The 13,425-nt window shown below is 49.0% G+C and overlaps 1 protein-coding gene across 1 annotated transcript in view; it reads left to right on the forward strand.

Annotated features, from left to right (window-relative positions):
- NUP153 (nucleoporin 153) overlaps nt 1–13,425 on the forward strand; it is a 1,189,258-nt gene that overhangs the window by 1,098,100 nt on the left and 77,733 nt on the right. The gene's annotated exons all lie outside the window — the stretch shown is intronic.

A 13,425-nucleotide genomic window follows, 5' to 3' on the forward strand; every position in this document is an offset into this window, starting at 1 on the left:
GGTACGTGTGTTTTGGGTCGACTAGGGACGCTTTGTTTTTTTTGTTTTATTAGCAGTTTATCTAAAGCTTTAGACTGAAGAATCGTTTTTTTAAAAAGTGTGGATCACTGGTACAGAATGATTTTCTCAAACCCATGCTTTTTGCATTACAAAACGTTTAAGCAGCAACAATGTGTACATTTTAACATCCATTATATACCTTTATTTTGAAACTTTACAAAATGCAATGTCAGTGAGGTAAGACTGGAAGACTACAGTAATGGTGGGTAGTAAATCACAGTAGAACTAGAGCATATGCATATGTTGGACTTGCACAATGGGGCACAACCAAACTTAAATCTTTGCTCAAGGCAGGAGGACTAGAAGGTGCAGTTATGATCAGATGTGAATGCATTTAATTTAATTTATATTCTATTTATGAAGCGCTCGTTTGCGAGTTATCTTAGCGATAAAAAGGAATAAAACAGGGTTTTTGAGGCTGATAGACAAAGCAATTAGAACAAGTAGGTTTTCAGTGCATGCCGGAAGACAAGATTGTTACTTATAGCACAGAGAGTAAGTGGAATAGAATTCCATAATTTGGCAGCTCCTAGTGAGAAAGATCGCCCCTCAACCCGCTCAAAACGGTAACAGGGGACCAATGTGAGGCAAGCGTCCTTATAACAAAGCACCCGAGTTGGTAAGTAAGGCTGGAGTTTTTGCTGCACATATTCCGCTCCCATGCCGTAAAAGGCGCAGGGAACCATGATAAGTAATTTAAACTGCACTTGCTGCAGTGCTGTAAGCCAGTGAAGCGAGCAGAGAACCGTTGAAATATGTGAACTGTATGTCCTGCCTGTGCAGATCTGGGCAGCATTATTCTGAAGAAGCTGTAGTCGACGGAATAGATAAAAAAGCCGTGCAAGGAAAAGGGAAAAAGAGAATTGACGTAATCCAATCGACATAGAACCAAGGAGGCTGACCTGGGCCGGAAGAAAAGGTAGAACTTTGAACAGGACTTTGAGTTGAAAAAACCCTGTTTTACAAATGGCACCTACCTGAGCAGAGGTAGAAAACGAAGAAGAGAACTTGAAGCCAAGATTCTTCACCTCGAGCACAGGTGTGGGGCAGGGACCAAGCTCAGCGGGCCAGAAAGCTGGGGACCAGACAGGTGCAGAGGGGGAAAGGGCAGAGTTGGGGCCATGCAGGGGGTAGACCATCAGGACCTCAGTCTTGTCCCTGTTAAGCTTCAGCCAGTTGTCGCCCATCTATCTACCCACTGTGGCCAGACAGCCCCTAAGCTGAGATGCTATGCCCAGCTGGGAGGAGTCCAACCGGACGATTTGCGTATCCGCATAGTAGTGTAACACCTGAAGCCGTGGGAGTGGATAAGCAAGACCAGAGGCTGGATATATATGTAGAATAATGCCGGGGACAGGGCACAGCCATGACTGACCCCACAAAGTAGAGAGGTAGCAGCGGAGGAAAAGGAGGAGATGGTTAATGTCTGGCTACGATCTCTCAAAAAAGAGGTGAACCAAGAGAGGACTTGACCCGAGAGGCCAGCCAGGGCAAGGCGGTCCAGCAGCACATGGCCAACTGTGTTGAATGCTGCTGATGGGTCTAATAAAAGATTCCAGACGCTTCATGAAAAACGGAAGGAGTGAAATAGGATGGTAGTTGGCAAGCACAGAAGGATCCAGAGATGGTTTCTTCAGGAGCGGAATTAGCGATTTGAGATCGATTGGAATAGAGCCCGATCGGCAGGAGTCATTGACTGCCTCCATAATACAACTAGAAATGTGTAGTGTGATGGCCTTTAGAATTCCGAGAGGAATTGCGTCCGAAGGTGAGGTGGATTTAAATCTCCTAATAGCAGCTTCAACATCCTCAGTAGAGAAGATCGGAAAAGTAGACAAATTATGTTCAGACGATGGGGCAGGAGCAGTATAATCCCTAGTATCAGCACAGGGAGCGGACAGGCATATCTGGTCCCATATATTGTCCTTAGTGGTGAAAAAAGTAAGCTAAATCATCACAAAAAGCCTGAGTGGGGTTGCATTGCGTGTAGTGTCTGGTCGGGAAGACAATGATCGTACCAGTGAACAGCTCTCTGGGTCGATTAAGGGCTTTTTCCACCATTTGGGTATAAAAGAAGCATTTTGCCAAATGAACTGCTTGATGATAGAACTTGATGCCTGTGAAAAAACTATTTTATCACGGGGGGTGGGGGTACAAGAGCCATCATTTCCGCTCAGCTTGGCACGTTGAAAGTCGAAGTGCCTTTAATTAGTCATTGAACCAGGGCTGGGATGGACGCCCTACCACTTTATGCAGTGTAAGTGAGACCAAAGTGTCGGCCACCAAACTTGGGTCAGGACAGAAGTGTCCATAGTATCAGAGGTGGAACACTGAGCATGAAGGTGCGAAATAATGTCGACATTTGAGGTTGTTGCCTGTATTAAAAAAGGGACAACCAAATGAAAGGGCATAAAAGTAGACACCAAGGAATCATTAGCAAAAACTAGATCAAGCGTGTTGCCAAGTGTGAGGGTGGGGTCAGTCATCAATTAACCTAAGCCCAGATTGTTCATGACTTCAAATAATTGCTTTATGGAGGCAGTATGGGTGGGTGGGGGCGGGGGTGTGTATTACATTGAAGATTAAAGTCACTTACAATTGGTGGGCGCTGTTGCGAACAACGGTGATGGCTGCCTGATACGAGCGCTCCGGCCCGATCAAGATCTGTTTGCTGATTAATCCTTTTTCAGATCTGCCTGTCGGGCCCAGAGCAAAGGACGGTGTAAACTAGGGCACAGTGCATGCCCATGGAAAATCCTGGTAGCGGAGGGGCAGTGCGCTCTAAAATATACCCTGTGAAAGTCTGGCTGTGCCCAGACTGGAGTGCTGGCCGTGCTGAAGAACCAGTGACTCGAGGCCTTTGGCTGCAGACGCTCTAATCATTGGAGCATAGAGTGGGGGGGCCCGGAGCTCTGCTGTGAGCGAGGCTGACTGCTGCGGTGTTTGTGGCTGGCTGGTCTGATCTCCAACTGGTGGGTGTCGGAGACCCAGACTCTTGGCAGGGCGGAGTGTGCTGGCTGTTGCGGAGGACCGAAACCGAATACTTTAAACCGCTGCTCGTTGAGGCCTGAGCAGAAGCGTCGGACGGCAGCAGCTGGCGGGGAGGCCCTGACAGGCTGGGCACTCGACCCGCGTGCAGAGGAATCAGGCTCCCCGACATGCCGTGGGGGCGCCGGGCGGACTGCCAATCAACCCCCCACCCCTCCACGGCGAGAGCTGTGGTGCTGGGGCTGGGTCTCCACCACCCCCCGAGGTGGGGGACGCACAGTGAACTAAAGAAAGCAGGCGGAGATAGTAACGGCCTACACACATCCGAATTGCAGTACCACTTCAGCGCCGCAAGACGCATAAAGGAGCCACGTGCTTTGGGGAAGCGAGAGAGCGCTGAACTACCTCAATTGAACACAGTGAGCACGCTGAACTTGGCTAAACATCTGTGAGCAGTAGAAAAGCCTCACCATTGAGTCAGTGGGACAGTACTAAGGTGGACTGTGTGTGTAATGAGGGCACAGTACATTACATGCAAGGGAAGCAGAGACTAGACTTGCTTTGAGCCACATGTTTGTTTTTGCGGAGCTGGATTTGGATTTACTTGCAAGGTGGTGCTGAACCTGAATGCGGGTGGCAGGTGCTGAAGCCCTGCGCCCTGGGAAACCCGTAGTAACGACAACCTCCTGTTACATGCCTCTTTAGCCCCAATCTGGTGGAAGCGGGGCGACACTGGGCTGTTGGGCCAGCCACTGGGAGTGCATGATTGGAAATCCTGGCTACTGGGCGGTGTGCTAGGCACGAGGACATACAGCAAGGGGTGCGGGGCCGAGATCCACCTATTCATCTGTGCAGTGGCCACCCCACTGCTCCCTGGCAATCCGTATTTGCCTGACAACACCTGTGAAGCTGTGAACGTCCAAAATAAAGCTACCAAGTTTCTTGGCCGACAGATGCCGTACTCCATCCCCCGGGTGGGTTGCGGTAAAAGCTTGCCGCAGCAGCTGCCATGGGCAACACAGGGAAGCAAGAAAAAACGGCAGAGGGGGTGGGTGCTAGGAAAAAGGGGCCAATGGACTCGTTCACCAATAGCCAGGCGGCGAACTATGAGCAAGATCCACCAGCTGCGTCAGCTCCAATACCGACACAGACCGCGGAGACAGGGTGGAGCGCCTGACGACCGTAGTGCAAAATGGCTTCCTATTCATTAACGTTAAACTAGACGACATCGTCACCACCATTGCGGTACTGAAAACAAGAGTGGACAAGGAAAGCCTCAGACTCACGGAAGCAGAAAACAGAATCTGCGTCAACGAAGATACCATCACACGACATGACCGAGACATAGCTCAGCTCAGGGAAGGTCTGACCAAGATGCAAAATAAGTGTGAGGATCTCGAATCACGGTCCCGAAGAAACAATGTCTGCATTGTAAGCGTTTCTGAAAAATTTGGCAAGGGTGCAATGGAGCAGCAGGTGGAGTCCCTCCTCAAAACTCTTTGGTGCAGACTCCTTTTCGGAACACTTTTTGGTAGAATGAGCACACCATACTCTGGTGCCTGTTCCGGAGCCCCGCCGCACACGATCGCACGGCTCCTCAATTATAGAGACAGGGACACGATCCTCAGGAGGGCGAGAGAACTGGGAACACTGCAATACGAGGAAAGCCGCATTCACATCTATCCGGACTGTGCTGCCGGGGTGCAGGCAAGTCGAAGATCATATGAACTGGTCAAGCGACTGCCGAGAACACGACAGGTCCCATACGCACTAATATTCCCGGCCAAGATGAGAATTAAATATGGCAGTAGGGCACATTTTTTCGAGACCCCAGCCGCTGCTTTGGCCTATGTCGAGGCCACTATACCACTGCCCTCACGCCCCCCGCCCCCGGGGTCGAGGACCTGACAAACGGTGGACCCTCACCTGCGATGGAAGACCAAGATCCTGTTGAACGACTCTAAAATGCACCAATATCCTTTTTGGTTTTAGGGGGCTCCTTTCAATGTTTAAGGCGGTCCGTGAGCCCGATCGGGTGGCCTTGTGATGGCAACGTGGCACCCTCAGGAAATTTCCTACAGGTTGAAAGGGATCATTGTCAAACTGGGGAAGATGTGGATGGGGGGTGATTTATTGGGGATGGGACCATTACGGTCTGTTGTCATATAGACAAGTTTGGGTTTTGGAAGGCAGGGTGGGGGGAATACATGTTCTAGGTTGGCTGAAATGTGGTCTCACGGATGCTGGTGCTGCTCCCATCATTTAAGTACAGGAACTACTGGAAACAATGGTCTGTTACAATGCACATACATGAAAGATGGGTGACGGATTAAAGATAAACTTACTATCCTGGAATGTCCGGGGGTTAAACAACCTGATGAAAGCTAGGAAGGTGGGGAACTGTGTCACCAGACACGGACCCCATATTCTAATGCTTCAAGAAACACGCACAAGGCTCGGTCAACACGAACATACTGGCCAAATGGGGCAAGCTGCGTTATTACACAGACTACTCCTCGCAGTCCAGAGGGGGGGGTTATTACGCTCATACACCCCACATGGGGGTTTCAGACCAAGGGGCACAAGATAGAGACCAATGGGGAGGTATGTTATGGTCTGGGGGGAGATAGCTGGAAAACAAGTGACCCTGGTGAATACCTATGGCCCCAACATAGATGACCTAGATTTTTACCTGACTATATTTGAAGCCCTCAACAAACAAGACACGACTACCATAAGATGGGGTGGGGATTTCAACGTAGCGCTCGACCCCGCACTGGACAGATCTACTATTGTGACAAGGGGACCTACTAAGACGGCATTAACCGTGGGTCAACTTCTCTCACAATTATCCTTAATAGATGCATGGCGTGTACTGCAGCCAGATAGCAGGCGATATACATATTACTCCTCTGTGCACGATAGCAAATCGCGCATTGATTATTGGTTCCTATCCTCAAATATTTCAAACACGCTAAAGTACTGTGAAATTTTGCCCCGCACACTATCTGATCACTCCCCGGTGCTGCTAGAACTCAGGCTGAAACCCGTCGCCAGACCAGTGAGGAGATGGAGAATGCCATGGGGAATACTAGAAGATTCAAATGCGGTTGAGGCCCTGCATGTTGAAATAACCAGCTTTTTCACAGACAATGTGGGGTCAGTGGATCTGATTTCCACAGTATGGGAAGCCTTCAAGGTCTGGGTCAGAGGAGTTCTGATGTCGAAATCCACGGGCCTTCTGAAGGGTATACGACAGGAACTTGAAGGGGTGGAGAGGGAATTAAGTAATTTAGAAGAAACCTACAACCGCACTCAGTGGGGACACTCTGGCCGAAATACACAAACTGCTTAGAGACTTTGATAATCTAGCCATAAGAGAGATAGGGTATATAGTGGCCCCTACCCGGGCACGCAGATACGGAGAGGGAAATAAAGCGGGAAGAATATTGGGTAATCTGATAAAACATGATAGGCACCTGAACCCAATCACCACTATCCAAACGGCACAAAATGAAATAATTACGAGTGAACAAGGCATAAACGACGAATATGTTAAATTTATAAGGCACTCTATACGAATAGAGACAGGGAAACCCCCACCAAGATAAACTTATCTAGCCATGCTCAATCTCCCGACACTCCCAGATGAAAATAAAATGATACTTGATCAACCTATCACTGCGGAGGAAATTACTTAAGCAATCAAGGACCTTTCATCTGGTAAGGCACCGAGCCCGGACGGACTGGGTGCTGAATTCTATAAAGAGTTCCATGAAGAACTAGTCCCTATAATGCTGAAAACGTGGGAGGAAGCCCTGGGAAGAAACATACTGTCTCCGACAATGAGAGAAGCTATAATCACTGTACTGCCCAAGCCCCGACGCCCGCCCCATGAAATGTCATCTTACAGACCTCTTTTGCTTATAAACGCTGACGCGAAGATATTTGTGAACGTTTTGGCGAACCGAATGCTACCCATAGTATCCACACTGGTCCACCCGGATCAGAGTGGATTTATCCCTCAGAGGTCCACTGCCCTTAATTTACAAAGGCTGTTCGGTATAATGGCACAGATCGACCCAGACAGACATGTGGTCGCTGTGTCCCTTGATGCCGAAAAGGCGTTCAATTCGGTCTCGTGGGAATACCTCTTCTCAGTGCTAGAGGCATTTGGAGTGGGACCCAATTTCATCAGAATAGTCAGGCTGCTGTATACTGCTCCTGTGGCAAGAGTGTGTACCAATAGAACCATCTCCGAATTGTTTGAATTGGGCAGGGCTGCCCGTTCTGACCCATTCTATTTGCCTTAATGATGGAACCCATGGCAACTGCTGTTAGACTGCAACACATGGATAAAGGAATCGCAATGAAAGGATCCACCCAATTAATTTCATTGTACGCAGACAATACATTATTATATATCCAGGAGCCCGATAAAAACATTGCACCTATAATGGCAGATATACACGAGTTTGCAGAATACTCTGGCTACACCGTAAACCATGCTAAGTCAGAAATATTCCCGCTTACCCCCTCTACGGAGTGTCCCGATGTGACTTGTGGACTTCAATGGTCGGAACAACATATTAGATACCTGGGGGTGCTGGTCTCCAGGAGTAGACAAACCCTTTATATGGATAACCATGATCAGCCACTAAAATCACTTGACACAAAGTTGCAGGTATGGAGACACCTCCCTATTTCGCTTCATGGCAGGATTGCAGTCCTCAAAATGATTGTTCTCCCCAAGCTATTATACTTATTTGTGAATGTCCCCATATGGCCCGGCAGGGATTTCTTTACCAAACTATGATCAATGGCAGTAACTTTTCTTTGGAATGGGAAAGCTGCCAGAATGAGGTGGGAAAAGATGACGGAACCATACTGCACCGGTGGCATAGCTGCCCCGGTCATTGAGCTTTACTATTTGGTTGCTCAGGCACAATTTGCGAAATACTGGTATGATGAAACGCAGCTCGCCCCATACATGGATAGAAACACACACCACGTCACCTGCGGACATACAATCGGTCATTTTTGACTCATGGCACAGAGACGCATGTGAATATGACCCTGTGAGCTGCACAGTCCGAGCCTCGGGGGCTATATGTAAAAGGCTGAAGATAGACACCCTACAACCCAGACATTCCCTTGTGGACCTTCCCAAACATCCCCCCTACATTTGACACAGGTATGCAAGAATCTTAGGACCCTAATAGAGAAATGAAGGTGGGCTGCATGTTCATAGAGGGAAAGTTTGCGACTCTGACAGACTTTACGAGAGCTATGGCGGGAGGACCGCTCCAGACACTCCAATACTATAGAATGAGATCTGCGTCCCAGGCGTGATGGACACTCTTTCCTGACGAGCCCCTCTCACACCCATGTCTACAGCTGGTCACAACCAAAGGCGGGCTAGGTATTTCCAAATTGTATATATCTGTACAGACCAACACTGCCACGGCAAATCGGGTTAAAGAAAAATGGGAAACAGACATGCAAACGCCTATACCCAACGAGAAATGGAGCTGATACTGTGCGCTTACGAAAAATGTATCACTCAATGCTGGCCTGCGCCAGATACAATTCAAAATCCTGAATAGACTGCACTACACGCCAGGTAAGATAGCCAAATTTGCACCAGATGGCTCGAGCGATTGCCCCAAATGCGGTTCCCCGCAGGCGGTACCCTTTCATATGTACTGGGAGTGCCCTGTTTTGGTGCGGTTCTCGGAGATCGTGGCTGAAATGCTTGTGGAAATTACGCAAATACCCCCGCATTTGACGACTCAAAAATATTTATTTGGGGATATTGGTAAGTGCTCTGAAAAAACTAGGTTTTTCAATGTTTCCTGTGCTTTTGCAAAAAAATGTATACTACAGGCTTGGAAAAGCCTCACACCACCTAATATGAACACTTTTTTGCACGAATTGACATATGTTAACGAATGTGAGGAACAGTACGTTCTGACACAACCGGGCACGAGCCGACCAAGACATCTGGGGCCCTTTTATGGTATACCTATGTGAACTGCCTTCGGACAAATGTCACTTGTAATTAAGTTCGGAAACTTCAGTTCTCCTCGTTAGTTGTTCCTGGAACAGCACATTCTGGACCATCCAATATTTGGTAGCCAGGAAGCATTTACAAACCCAGGCAGTCAAAATATTTAGGTAGCAAATGTGGGGGTTTATGGGGGAAGTAGAGTCAACATGCCCAAAACACTTAACAAATATAACACTGAAGGAGTTATACAAATTGCATCTTCTGCTACATATCGCCAAATCGTCAAGCCCAAGTAGGTACCCGTTTTGAGTTGGGTTGCAGAAGTTCCCAAAGTTTGTAAAGGTTTTCCCCATAGGAAACATGGAGACTAAGTGCATAGGCAAACCATGCTACTAGGTGAGTATGATATCTTCCACACAGATGAGTACAAAGAAGCAACCACCCCCAGGAACACCTGAAGGGAACGCCCAAGAAGAGCTTCAACTGCAGATTCGAGTCCCCGGCCATCCGCAAGGGAGGAAACCAGAACATATTTCAACCAATCAAAGTCAATGCTAATATGTGCAGTGCCCCACTACCTCCTAACTCAGGGGCTTCCAGATGACAATGGTAAGGAATATTTTCATACCCAGGGCGCCAGTCACTGTGGATTCAGCTCAAACAGCAGAAGATTCTTGGTAAGTTCAGGGTGTTATTTATAAGTGTAGGAACGCAGAGGCTTAAACCCTCAACAAGCAACAACCCAGAATTATGAAAAGAGGAATAATCTGTGTACCCAGGAGGGCAACTGTTTGGGCGATTTTTGCACAGCTCTCTGGTACGGGCTGTGGGACCTTATAACAATGGTAAAACAGGCTTCCAATTAAAAGGAAAAAACTCATAATGGTAGCTGTGTCAGAGTGGCCAGGCTTGACTTAAGGAAGACCTGCAGTGAGTATGGTTCTTCCCAATAGTAACCCCCAAAGAATAGACCACACTGGTATATTCTAAAATACACACTTTCTTATAAAGTCACCTACAATATCTTGTAGGTCAAAATAAGTACTTTGGGTTCGGTTTAACACATAGCAACAACAGTTTATGAAAAAAACAGCAATGGTTCTCCAGCATGGGGTCTGGCATGGATTCACATGCTCATGAATATTCCCAGTCGTCAGGCCGGGAATCCTCGGTATAGAAAAAAATCAGTATCAGTTTTGTTTCTGATCTCTCTTTCTTAGTAGTAACAAAGAACTGGTCTCTGGGTCATACTGCCCTCTCCCCAAGCCCCGCCTCCAGCAGCCATCCTCAGATTTTTACTGCATGTTCAAGTGTTGGGAGTCCTCGTGCTGTTGCTCTCAAGCTTTTGCTGCGTTTTCGCGCTTTTCAGGAGATTTTTCTCATTTTTCGGTTGAAAAGAGCCTCAAGCTCCACCATTTCTACATCCGATCAACGGGGACCCGTTTCGGAGTTTTCTACGCCCCTCAAGGGTGAAGATTTCATCGAGTTACGCTTTTGGAGGATTCCAGACGTTCCGAGGCCTACCCCGGACATGGCCCAGGAGAAAAGAAGCTCGACGCCCGGGAAGCTGTTCAGGACCTGCCCTGGATGCCAGCTTCAGAATGTGTTCAAGGAGGACAAGCATTCGTTATGCCTCTACTGTCTCCATGAGGACAAGACGCACGTGGAGATGGACTGTGCGTTTTGTGGGAACATGTCGGAGTTAGGGAGAATTCTCTGTAAAGGCTAATTTCCCAAATCTAGTGAGTCCCCCAGCAGCTTTGCTGGATTTTTGGGGTTTATTTTTTTCTCCTGCTAAGAGTGAGACTCTTTTACTCCCACTCTTAGACATGATTTGAGGTGTTTCTTTGTCTTTCCATGTGCTTTATGGGCTATGGGGTCTTTTACTCCATAGGGTCTCATGTGTTTTTGATGTGGGTTACACAGCACCCTCTGTGCCGTAACCCAGGGGTGTCGTAACGACCCCCCAACATAGACTCCATACCCTGGGACTGACTACTGTCTCCCAGGGCATGTAAAGTCACCATTGGCTTTACTAGTCCCAAATAATTAACAGAAACCAGTACAAACCATCATATTGTGGACGTACTTGTCAGAGCAATTCGATTGCCCCGGGGTCTGTTGTTCGAGGGGGCACATCTCCGTCCCCCCTGATCGAGTTTTGGCTGGTGGCAGTGGATACTACTTTTTATATTCGACCGCGAATATATCTCTATGGGATTTTCCCATTGTTCGAGGCTACCAACTTTAATTATTTAATTCTTATAGCCTCGAACATACCGCCGGTTCATTTATTTAATATTAATTCGCCGGTTGGTATTTTTTGCCAGAACTCGGTTCTAAAATGGCGTTTGTGTTCGCTTCTGTGACTCCAACCCAAGTTGAGCCCTTTGTTCTACTTTTTGGCGGGCTTCTCCACAGAAGCCCTCCAAGGTGGTGCCACTCTGTCTGGGGTACTTAGGAGGGGTGGAGGGGGATTTAGGCACCCTGGACTGAGTTGCCTAGGCAACTCAAGTTGCACTCCGTCCTGATTGGCCTAAGTGGTGAGCCAGCCGGCTCACCACTTAGCATGTTTGAGTGACAGCTAGGATGAGTGAATGGGGGTTGTCTGCATAAAAGCAGGGCTTTGGGGACTGGAACTTCAGAAGTCGCCACAGGACCTAAGAATCCGACGAGGGAGAAGATGAGCCGACCTGCTACAACGACACCACCGGTGGAGACCTGCTGAACCGTCTCACCACTTTTCCCAACGACAGAGGAGATCTCCAGCCCGGAGAGTCTTCCTTCGACTGGTGGGGTTTGCATGTGAATCCATGCCAGACCCACGCTGGAGAACAACAGTTACAGGTAAGTAACCTGTTCCTTCTCCAGCATGGGGTCTGGCATGGATTCACATGCTCATGAATATAAGAATGCATAGCAGTATTCACATGCACAACCACGGGAGGTGGCAACAGGCTCAACATTAAGCAATACAAAAACTCAACATTAAGCATCTCTTACCTCCTCACCAGGCTCACCTTAAGCGAACAGGTTGCGCAGCACTGCTTGGCCGACCCTGGAGTCCGGATCGATGCAGTAGAATCTCGTGAAAGTGTGTGTCGACCTCCATGTCGCAGCCCTGCAGATATCAAGCAGGGGCACACCAGATAGTAATGCTGTGGTAGCAGCGATCGCTCTGCTCAGCGGGGCTCTCGGACGGCCGGGCAGCGGTCGGTTTGCCAACCGGCGACAGTGCATGATGCAGCCGGAGAGCCATCTGGAAATGGAATCCTTCGAGAGAGCCTTCCCTTGATTCACAGGTCCAAAGTTTACAAACAGCTGTGATGTCTTCCGAAAACTGACATCACGTGCGGTCCACGTAGAACTTCAGCGCTCTAGCTACGTCCAGCGAGTGCAGAGTCCTCTCAGCTGGCGACGGGAAGAAAACTGGCAACACCAAGGGTTCGTTGAGGTGGAAGTTCTAAGGCACCTTGGGCATGAAGAAGGGGTGCGTCCTCAGCACCACCCTTGTGTCGTGAAAAGTCAAGTATGGTGGCTTGCAAGATAGGGCCTGGATCTCTCCCACTCGTCGTGCGGAGGTGATGGCCACAAGAAATGCTGTCTTCCACGACAGAAACTTCAACGTTGCCGAATGCATAGGCTCAAATGGGGCCCCCCCATGAGCCTGGTCAGCACCACGTTGAGCTCCCACGCCGGGGCAGGGGCCTACACAGGCGGGAACTATCGGAATAGTCCCTTCATGAATTCCTTCACCAGTCGATGAGACCACAAGGACGCCCGTCCCGTAGTTCTGGTGTATTGTGAGATGAGGGGCCGCAATCCGCAGAGGGTTAATCTTCTGTGCACAGCACCAGACAGAGAACCTCTTCCATTTATATCTGTAGCACTTGAGAGTTGAGGACGCCCTGGCCTTTGAAAGAACCTCTCTGCAGTCGGCTGGTATGTCGTACCAGCCAAACTCTAGTGCTGCAGGAGCCAGGCCTGCAAGTTCAGCGACTCTGGGTTGTGATGAAGAATGGCGCCTCCTTCTCTGGAGAGAAGATCCGCGTCCGACGGCAGCTTGACTGGTGTGGACGCTGACAAGTCCAGAAGGTCCGGGAACCAGATCTGTCTCGGCCACGCCGGTGCGACGAGGATCATCCTGCACCGGGACCGCTTGAGCTGCTTGATGAGCCGGAGCAGCAACGGCAACGGAGGGAATGCATAAAGAAATAGGCCGTCCCAGGAGAACGAGAAAGCATCGCCCATGCTCCTCGGCAGGGGGAACCTGCTGGCGAACCTCCGGCACTTGGAGTTCGTCACCGTCGCAAAGAGATCGATCTGGGGTTCGCCCCATCGTTGGAAGAGTCGATCCACTTGATCCT

The sequence above is a fragment of the Ambystoma mexicanum genome, chromosome 5p, assembly GCF_040938575.1.
Source record: "Ambystoma mexicanum isolate Mex_15411 chromosome 5p, UKY_AmexF1_1, whole genome shotgun sequence".
NCBI lineage: Eukaryota > Metazoa > Chordata > Amphibia > Caudata > Ambystomatidae > Ambystoma > Ambystoma mexicanum.